This window comes from Lathyrus oleraceus, chromosome 6 (assembly GCF_024323335.1).
Source record: "Lathyrus oleraceus cultivar Zhongwan6 chromosome 6, CAAS_Psat_ZW6_1.0, whole genome shotgun sequence".
Taxonomy (NCBI): domain Eukaryota; kingdom Viridiplantae; phylum Streptophyta; class Magnoliopsida; order Fabales; family Fabaceae; genus Lathyrus; species Lathyrus oleraceus.
In genome coordinates, this window is record NC_066584.1 from 53,882,117 (window position 1) to 53,893,126 (window position 11,010).

At 35.5% G+C, this 11,010-nt stretch overlaps 1 long non-coding RNA gene across 1 annotated transcript; it reads left to right on the plus strand.

Moving 5' to 3' along the window:
• Window positions 1–1,535: 1,535 nt before the first annotated feature.
• On the plus strand, window positions 1,536–7,443 carry LOC127095383 (uncharacterized). Its single transcript, XR_007792666.1, has 2 exons — window positions 1,536–6,529; window positions 7,023–7,443. It is a non-coding gene; the product is annotated as an uncharacterized LOC127095383 (long non-coding RNA).
• Window positions 7,444–11,010: the final 3,567 nt, after the last annotated feature.

The following is an 11,010-nucleotide window of genomic DNA, read 5'->3' on the forward strand; positions in this document are numbered from 1 at the left end:
GCACGAGGTATGAAAAGGAAAATATGCATGAAGAAGGGTTTTTCTAAGCACGAGGTCTGATGAGGAAAACATGCATAAATAAGGGTTTTCCTAAGCACGATGTCTAACAAGGCAAACATGCATGAAGAAGGATTTGCCTAAGCACGAGGTCTGACATGGCAAACATGCATGAAGAAGGGTTTGCCTAAGCACGAGGCCTGTCAAGGAAAACATGCATGAAGAAGGGTTTTCCTAAGCACGAGGTCTAACAAGGAAAACATGCATGCAAAAGGCTTTGCCTAAGCATGATCTTTGACAAGGCAAACATGCATGATGAAGGATTTGCCTAAGCATAAGGTCTGATAAGGAAAATAAGAAAGAGAACTAGATCTTGGTTCAGAGATGGGTATTTGACCATGAGGTGTTTAACCCAAAGAATGTACGGAAGTCCAAAGAATGCAGTATTTGGTCCGAATAGGAAAATTATTGTCGATGTTGATTGTTACAGTGTTGAGATGTTGTCTGTGGAGAAGAAGACTTGTCAATTATTCAATTTGAATTGCACTAAAGTATACGAATGAAGGTGAATACTTTGAACAATTAGGTCAGATATCTCGTATCCAAAGATATTCAAAATGAGGATAGAAATACTCCCTCTCATCCCTTCTCCACTACTTAAGGCTCATGGCACACAATTCACATAATAATTGACAAGTGTTGAAAGGAGAAACTTTTGTTGTGCTTAAATGAAGAGGCAATAATCCAATCTTAATGTCCCATTGTCTTCAAAATCTTGACTGTGAAGTGTTGTCTATGGGGGAGAGGACTTGACAATTATTCTACTTGAATTACATTAAAGTATATGAGCAGAGGTGAATACTTTGAACAACTGGGTCAGGCGTACCGTATCCAAAGATATTCAGATTGAGGATATGAATGCTCCCTCACATCCCTTCTCTACTACTTAAGGCTTGTGGCGTACAATCCTCATCATACTGAATATCTTTGACAAGTGTTGAAGATGAATCTTTTTGTTATGCTCAATGTCCAGAATCTTCAGCCTTGAGGTCTTGCATGATGATGTCTTGAGCTTGTGAGATCCAGTGCAGTGCGAAGACCTAATTCAATCAAGTGATCAATGGACTTATGATCACATAACTGAATAAACCCTAAGGGAGCAAGGAATTGCTAACAATTAATTAACCAAAGAGATTAACTAATTAATAACCTAAAGTCATTAATTCAATTAATTAATCAAATAAATTTGATCAATTAATTAAATTAAGATAAGGGGAAATTGTGTAATGGAGTTAAGTCAAGAATTGATCAAAAAATAAATTAATTAAACTAATTGGAAATGGTTATAAGAATATTTGAAAATACTTAATGTGATCAAATAAACCAATTAACCCAATTAATATAGTCAAAATGTAATCAAATTAGAGGAATTAATTAACAAGTTAATTAACCAAAACTAAATTCATCAATTAATATTGCTTAATAAAAATTAATTAAAGACTTTTTATTAAAAAATGTTTTGATTAAACAATAATGAAATAAGAAACAGAGGTATGCTTCTTTCATTTCATCGTCTATCTATCCACGACTCCCTCGTCGGAGTTGTACTCCGCCGTGACGTAGGTGGCGGAGTGATGCCAAATCAAACACCACCACCACCAAAATGAACCTCTCGGTGTCCCCTCCCATAATCTGTTACTAATTCACCTTAAAACTCAGTAAAATTCCCCAATCTGAACAAAAAAGAGGTGAACCCTAACATGTAAAAATCAAAATTAAATGGAGAAGAAGCTTCAATATGAACTCAAACCTTAGGGGGTTGGTTCAGATTGAACAATGATACATTGCAATGACGTGATTTGAGCAAGAAGAAAATAATTCAAGAATCGACATGCGAGATCATGATTCATCCCGGAAATTGTTGAAATGAAGATGATGAAGATGAAATAAGAACACTAGAGGTTCTTAAAATAGGTAAGAAAATCGAATCTGTCTATGGGAGTGTAATCTTATTCTTCTCCTTCTCCTTGCGTAGCCTGTAGGAACGAGAGCACTTGTTGTTGTTGAATTTGCGTGTGAGAGTGTGAGGAGATGAGTGCAGAGTTATTGGAGTTACATAGAGAGTGAGAATTTGTGATTGATTGTGGAATGTGATGATTGTTTTGTAGAATAGTTAAAGGTTGAAGATGAATGAATGGATGAACCGTTTATATAGAAGAAATATTGTAACAAAATCGGATAATGAATTAGGGCATGTTTGTTAGAGTTTGGGCACTGTTAAAGTTGGTTAATCTTAATGAAGAAGTTAGTTAGGGGGTTCACTCTGTTAGTATAAGTTGTTAATTGACAGTTAATGAGTTTGAAATTAGTTTTAGAGAGTTGTTAGTGAATGTTAGTATTGATTAGGTTAGGATGTTAGTGAGTTGAGACTTGTCAGTTAGTAGTTTGAAGTGAGTTTTGAGGTTAACTAATTTGTTGAGTTAGTTGTTGATACTTTACTTTCACAATCTACAATCTCAAACCTTCTTAACAGAGGCACAAAAATGTCTATGGTTGTGGAATAATCTATTATCGAAGCTAGGTACCTGATAGCACCCTTTAATGAAATGCATGTTTCAGGAAGTGAAATGATAAATAATTCAGATAAAATATGAAGCAGATGATTTGAATGTAATATTAAGGCCTTTGTGTTTATGGTAGCAACTTTCTTTGAATAAACACGACGCATTTTAATTGTTCTTTGCTCGAATAGGTGTTATTATATAAAAATTACTTGCAAAAGGAGAGAAAAAAAGGTTAATAATTAGTGTGCTCGTCAAAGATTCAGACCTTCATGCCTACATATCCTCATAGTACAATGAGGAAATCAGAGCTATGTAGTTCGTGGAACTAATGGTGGGAGGTAAAAAAAAGAAAGTGATTGAGGTGGTGTTTAAATAAAAATAAGGGATAAAGGTGTTTAGATAAAAAAAAAGGGTAATAGAAATTATAAGAGTAGAAATAATAGGAGTGGTGTTTAAACCAACTGGGAAGTAGAAATGGTGTTTAAACCAAACAGGAAATATAAGTGTTAAAGTGGTGTTTAAACCGAAGCAAGAGATATAAATTATGTTTAAATCGGGGGTAAATGAAAATGGTGTTTAAACCAAAGGAATGAATAAGGGTGGTGTTTAAATCGAAAGAGAAATGGAAATGGTGTTTAAACCGGGTAATGGTGTTTAAACCAAAGGGTGGACGAAAGTGTGACTAGTGAACAATGGGATAAAAGGAATGAATAAATAAATGTGATGTGAAAGAAGAATTATTAATTAATGTGTTCGCATAGGATTTGAGTCCTCGTGCCTACGTATTCTCACAGTGCAATGAGAAAGTCAGAGCTCCGTAGTCTGGGGAACTAAGACACACAAAGAAAAGAAGATTTGATATATTTGGTGTTTATGGTGTTTGAACCAAAGCATAAGGTAAATTGAAATTGATTAAAGTGAAAAAATGGAGTAAAGTGATATAGAACTGATTGGGGGGGGGGGGGTGTTAGGCGGGAATTTCGACATCAAGTTGGAGGTGATAAACCAAGGAAAAAGAATGCTCTTTGGAGTTATCTATGATTTCGACACAAAGCATTCATGATGTGAGGAAGTGTCGAAGTTTGCCTTCTATAAGGGAAGACGAATATGAAACTTAGGAATAATCCCAAATTCAAAATATCACTTTGACGGAAGAGTTTGTTTGACGTATATTTGAATTTGAATGAAAAAAGAGTAACCACATTTTATTCTTATCCACTTTTGATAGAAAAGATGCGTGGAATGTTGTCCTGAATCGCAGACATGCCGAGTGTAACGTGTCAGTGCCTAGGAGAAGATCCATTGGCGAGGGTTATTTCAATTTAGTATAAATAGGTGTCCTAGTGTTAGGATTAAGGGTGTTCAAATTGTTGTACAATCAATCACATTTACTCAAAGTATCCAGCGTGTTGACAAACGAGTATAATTGAGAATGTATGTTTGATAACACCATTATATTTATATCAATCAAAGTTTATTTACACCTTTCTGTTCAGCAATTATCCTTTATTTCCAGTCACTTATCAAGCATTGTTTTACACTTTACTTACATTTCCGCCATTTATCTTCTTATAAACGCTTTAAGCAAACATTCCTTACTCAAGAATACTGTCGAAGTGTTCATCTTTTATACACAATTTTAGAATAACAACACATGTTCTAGGATCAATATGGTTGATCCTGTGAGCAACCAAAGTTTCTATAATTTGGAAGACCAACGGTTGTTTACCAATTTTCACGGTAAACGGGGGGTAAAAAGGTGTGTGAACCGGATGATGGTGTTTGAACCAAAAGAAAACTTTGAAGTATAAGGAAATTTGTCTGTCGTGGTGTTTAAACAAGATAATGACTAGATTGTGGTGTTTGAACCAAAGGAGTTATGATTGTAGTGTTTAAACCAAAGGTTATGATAATGTGGTGTTTGAACCAAGGGAATAATGTTTAAACCAACGGAAGGGCTAAAAGTGGTGTCTAAACCTAAGGGTTTGTGTTTGAACTGGATCATGGTGTTTAAACCAAAAGGTGAAGGATAATGGTGTTTAAACCAGATGGTGGTGTTTAAACCATATGGTTGGTGTTTAAACCGAATGGTTGGTCTTTCAATAGAATGGTGATGTTTAAAACATATGGTTGGTGTTTAAACTAGATAGTTGGTGTTTAAACTGGATGGTGGTGTTTAAACCTGAAAAAATGGCGTTTAAGTCAAGCCAATGGTGTTTAAACCTAAAAAGTGGTGTTTAAACTGAAAGGTTGGTGTCTAAATCGAAAAAGTGGTGTTTAAACCAAAAGATTGATGTTTAAACATGAAAAGAGGTTTATGCCAATGCAATGGTAATGGTGCTCAACCAAAGCAGGGGTAATGGTGTTTAAACCGAGCACAGTTGTTCAAACTGAAGCAATGCAATGATGTTTAAACCAACAAAGGTAGTTGAATATGGTTTTTGAGCTGAGAGGATGTGCTGGTGTTTAAACCTAAAGAAGGTAACTGGAGATAGGGGTAAACTTGAAGTAATAGTGTTTAAACTCGAGGAAGGTAATTGAAGTAGTGTGTTTAAACTGAAAGTAATGGTGTTTGAACCAATAAAGTGATTAGAGACAATGTTTGAACTAAAAGGATGGTAATTAGACCAAAGGGTGATCGAGGATAATGTTTAACCTGGATGGGACACAAAAGATTGGATAAAAAAAGTTGCTTGAATAACATTGAATAATTGAGGTGTTTGCATGAAGAAGACTTGTTAATTACTGGATTCGAATCGCACTAAAGTCTATGAATAGAGGTGAATACTCTGAGCAACTGGGTCATTCGTACCGTACCCAAATATATTTAGGATAAGGATAAGAATGCTCTCTCTCACCCCTTCTCTATTGCTTAAGGCTCGTGACGTGTAATTTTAATCATAACTAACAAGTTGTTGAAGAAGATTCTTGCCTGTGGATCTTGATGATGTAGTGTTGCTTGTTGTAGGAGGAGACTTGAAAATCATTTGATTCAAATTGTACTAAAGTCTATGAATAAAGGTGAATACTTTGAGCAACTGGGTCATTCGTCCCGTACCCAAAGATATTAATAATAAGGATAAGAATGCTTCATCTCACTCTTTCTTTATTGCTTAAGGCTCATGGAACACAGTTTGAATCATGGTTGACAAGTGTTGATACACCTTTGTCGTGCTTGAACTGTAGTCCAGTCTGTCTGCAATGTGGATGCCTTATATTGACTTTGAAGTCTTGAATTTGAATCTTGAGGTCTTGAGCTCTTGAGGTCCATTACAAGTTGAACATAAGGAACACGCCCTATCAAATGATAAATGGTCTCTTGATCACTTGAATAGACTTGAACAATTGAGTGCAGTGTAAAAGATTTGGTTGATCAAAGTAACCTTTGATCAACACAATCAGTGAGAATGAAACATAAATCAATTGAATCATATACACAACCTAATGATTATCTCTAATGGTCACATGATAAAAAAAAGCTAACAAAAGATTAATTGTTCATGTACAAAAAACCAGAAATGAAAATTAAATCAGAAAGTCAATTAAACATAACTAAGAGAAATTAAATGAACCAATTGAAATTAAATTAATAAAATGAAGGAGGGGAGGGTGCAAGCAATAAGAGAGGTGTGTATAACAGAAGTTGGACCTCAGGCCTAAACCCTGCCAAGCCTCAAACGATTGAAGCCAAGGAATAGAGTCTAAACGAATCTGAAAACAACAATGCAGCGCCAAGAACCAGGTGACACGGTGCAAACGTAACACACAAGCCTCCATTTTTTCAAAACTCACTTCTTCTCCATCAAGCACGAAATTGAGACGAAAAATGTGAAGAACACGACTTTGAAATCAAATCAATCTCCGAAATCAACATCAACATTAAATTCAATTTATCACTGTGCGTGCGCGGAATCGAAATCAAAATCGAAGCGTGAAAACTAACCCAATTGGAGTTTTGACGCAACCAGGTACTGAATCCTTTCCTTTCTCTGATTCGATTTGCTTCTTCTTCTTAAATTCTATGTTACAGTTGTGTTGTTGTTCGTTGATTCCATGATGAATTGTTGTGATAAATTGCGTGAGTTTTGAGAGGATTTGCGAATTGAAAAGGTGAGAACGAAATCGTGAGTTTGAGGTAAATTCTTAGAGAAAGATGAAAATGAATCGTGAATGTTCGATGAAGGTTGCATGGTGAATTTATAGTATTCCAAAATGTTATGTTCCATTAATCTCTGTTGATTTTTCTTTGGGCAATCTGTTAAACGTTTATACACCGTGAATTAGTTTGTTAGAGGTTCAATTGTGAAATTGGAGTGAAGCTACACGTTAGTGAATCCGTTAGTTGTTAACTGTTAATGAGTAGCATGAAGTAACGTGAATGGATCTGTTAGTTGCTTGGCCCTGTTATGAATTAAAGTTGAAATCGTTTTGTTTTGTTAATTTTCTTGTTGATTTTCGCAGGGTGTAATGGAATGGTTAAGTTAATGAGTACTGGAAATCGTTTTGCAGGGCGTAATTGAAATTGGCTTGTGGAACTCATTGACTGCATTTGGCAATTGTCTTGAAGAGTGGAATTTGGAAGGTGTTTGGATGATATGCCATGGAATGCTATGTTTGAAATCGAGATTGTATTGGCTTGAAACTAGTAATCTGGTTGAATGAAAATGATTGGATGGTTGAATAAATTTTTTGAATAGTGGAATGTGAATTGAAGATGAATGTTGGCTTGGTGGTTGTAATGATTGAATATTTGGAAATTGGATTAGTTGTTGGAATGGAACTGTGAATAATTCATGTTTGGAATGGATTTGGATTGTTGAAATTGTATTGTAATTGTTTGAATGAAGATGGATATTGTAATGAAATTGTATTTTGAATGGAATTGGATGTGTATGAATGTTGAAATTTGAATGGTTTAATGGAAAATGTTTAAAATGGTGAAATGGTTTTGTTTAAAATGAAATAAGGTTCAAAATGATGAAATGGTTTGGTTTAAAATGAAATAAGGTTCAAAATGGTGAAATGGTTTGGTTTAAAATGAAATAAGGTTCAAAGATGGTCAAATGGTTTGAGGTTTTCGTGCAGATCTAAGTGGTGGTCTGGCTGGTCCATTTGGTGGTCCATGACTTGGTCTGTGACCTGGTCCAAATGGTGGTCCATTTGGTGGTCTGACCTGGACATGGACCAAGTTATGGACCAAGTTATGAACATGAGAAAAATTCATGGAAAACATGGTTTTTGGTGATGAAACATGGCAAGATGAATGAAGATAGGTCTTAAGGGGTCAAGGGATGGTCAGATGACTTTGGTAAACTAGTTGGCCAAAAATTCAACTGTTGACAAAAAGTCAACTATAGCAAACTTTGGCCAATATGATTTTTGTATGTACACCGACATTTTGGTGATGAAATGATGGCAATGTGAATTGGAATACAATGGAATGGATTTGTATTTAGTGAATATGGTATTGTATTGCATATAAATGACTGTGGACTTGATTATCCAATGAACGAAGCAAAAGAACTAAGACCCTAACAAACTTGAATGGACAATGAAAATGAATGCATACCATGCTTGAATGAACCTGAATGGACCAAAGATCAAAATATGAACCATCAATACAATGAAAGCTATGAAGTATTTGCATGACCAAAAACTAAGGGCTAATGAAACCAAGAATCCAAGAATCAATGACCAATGACTGACGATCTTGACAACACCATATGAATAGATGCAATGACTAAACTTTGAACCAAATGACATCTCAAACAAGACGACATGTAGGTTAGATGAACGAATCTCATGCATAAAGGCAAGTTTAATGATTGACGATGCATGATAAGATGTGTGACAATATGGTCAAGAACCTCCTTCCAATGAGCTAGGGTTTTAGTCAATCCCATGGTCAAAAGTGAAATCACAAGGGCACCCAAGTACCAAGCATCCCTGATTATGGTTTCATGATGCACCCCCCCAATCAAGGTCTTCAAACTAAGCATGAAGCTCTACAGTCAATCTCCCAACACATGGGCATATAATTAGGGTTTGGGTGATCAAATTAATGCTCAAGAGTAAATCACAAGATCCAAAAGGAAAAAAAATCCAAAAATAGGGTTTTGATGCATAAAATAATGTTATGATGTGGTCTCCTTGAATCCATGTCCCAAATATCAAGAAATTAGGGTTTTCCCCCAACGATTCCCTATGAAGAGCCATGACACATCCCTAAGGCTTAATCTAGAAACAAACCCTAGTTTTTGTTAGCCATAGAGCTTTGAATCAATGATGGTTATAAGAAGGTGTTCATATGAATGCATGATGCACATGAATGAGGTATGAATGAGTGCAGATGAATTTTAAGTCATAGGTTGGATGAAAAATGAAAAAGGTGAGGGCAAATTTTGGGGTATAATAGTTATTGCTCCATATGCAAGTGAACCATGCTCCTTGTATATTTCCAACACCTCAGCTTTGTTACCTTTAATACCAACGGTCGCAAAAATGTTTTGCATACATGCAGCCAAAACAAGGCGTTGAATGTCGGGATGGTGCTTCACTCTCCAAACACCTCCACCTGAACTGATTGAAGTTTCATCAACATGTTTTGAGATTGATCTTAAATCCCAAACCCTCAAGAGTTCAACATAGCTTCAAGTTAATAATCTATTTGGGTTATGAGGACTCTTTTCAATGCTAGTAATACCCATTTTATGGACTTCAGAGTTCTTTAATAATGGTTGTTCTGCTTTGGACATAACAAGCTTGCAAGCGTAATTGATTATCTCAACACACTTTGATTTACATTATGAACATTAGTTCCATTTTCTGTCACAAGAATGCAAATTTGTGTCATCTGAACTCTTTCACCATCACTGTCAGGGATAATGACGGTGTCACGTTTGACAGTTATGGACAAAATTGCGAAGTTCTTGCTGATGTCGCTAATGTTGTCCGATGAAAACTCTTCTCATAACAAATACCACATTGAGATAATTTTTTGTCAAAGGTCCAATGTGCATTACATTGCCTCTTTTAGATATGCGACACCTTCTTCGTCTTTGAAAACTGTCGCGTCCCTGCTTTGATATCCATGCGGTCTTTGGCAACCAAGGTATTCGAATGGACCGATATGAGTAGTAATAATTGATATGCCGATAAAAGCTTTTTCATTCAGAACACTATCAGCCCTTAAGCTCATATTTGCAGAAGATTGATGTGGAAGCATATAAGGCATTCCTTCACCAGCTACGACAAGGTGCTTTGAAGATCCTCAAGTATCTATAATATGAAGACTGAACTGCTGCACTGCCATGTCTATGGAGTTTCCATAAAGCGAGTCAATTTATAAAGTTGGACCAAAAACTTGACATTTATACCCTCCTCTATCAGAGATTGAATCGCAGTACTAGCATGATAGTAAGTTTGTGCTAAGAAGTAGAGACTTATAATTATCATTTGAGAATGACATCAAGAGGAATACAAAAAAACATACAAGTCCTTCTAGTTGGATTTACTAGTGATTGCTTCAAAATATTAGATAATTATGATGATGCGGGTGTAAGACCCCAATTTTGACCCTAAGATCCCTCATGATATCTCATCATTTGCATTAGCTTTGGGATCACACCTTGGTATCCTCCTTACCCCTTATTAATTGGGTTTGCATTGGGAGAGATCACCAAGCACATTTGATTGTATCATACTTTGTTTTTCTTTATTTACTAACCAAAATACCAGAAATATGTCTAGTGTAGTTTTGTTTCTTTTGTAGGTAATGTGTGTGCCCATTTGTGCCTCCCCAAGTTCATATATAGGGTTTGTGACCCTCAATGCAAGAGATCAATCAAGGAAATGTCCACTATGGTTCTAAGCATCATATATGGATCCCCATGTTCTTTATTTGTTATTTTTGATCAAGAATTCATCAAGAGTTTAAAGCTTGTTTGCCTTGGAAGCCCTAATTCACCTGGGTATATTGTGTGACTTCCTTAGCAAGTTTATTCAACATTTGCTCAAAGATATAAAGGTATACTCCATTATACATCATCTAAAGCATATATGATCCTCCATGAGCCCCAAAGAGCAAAATAACTTCAATTCTGCAAGTTGGTTCAATGAGGTTGACCAGAGAAAGTCAACTGGCCAAAACTAGGGTCCCCTAGACCCTATATCCTACAATTGTTGTCATATGAAAATGATTATAAGACAAAGTTACTCTTTATTACATTCCAAACAACTTTCAGGTTGTCATCAAGAGCTAATTTTGCTTGTAAAGTCATTTTTTTTGGGTGAAAGGTTATAGGTCATTTTGTTTGTGCCCTAGATGGAAGGTCAACTTCTAAGGACCACAACTTGCTAAATTTATATGATATAAAGATAATACAAGATTCATGATTAAATTAAATATGTCTTATCCAACTTTTCTTATTTGATAAATGTCAAATTCTAC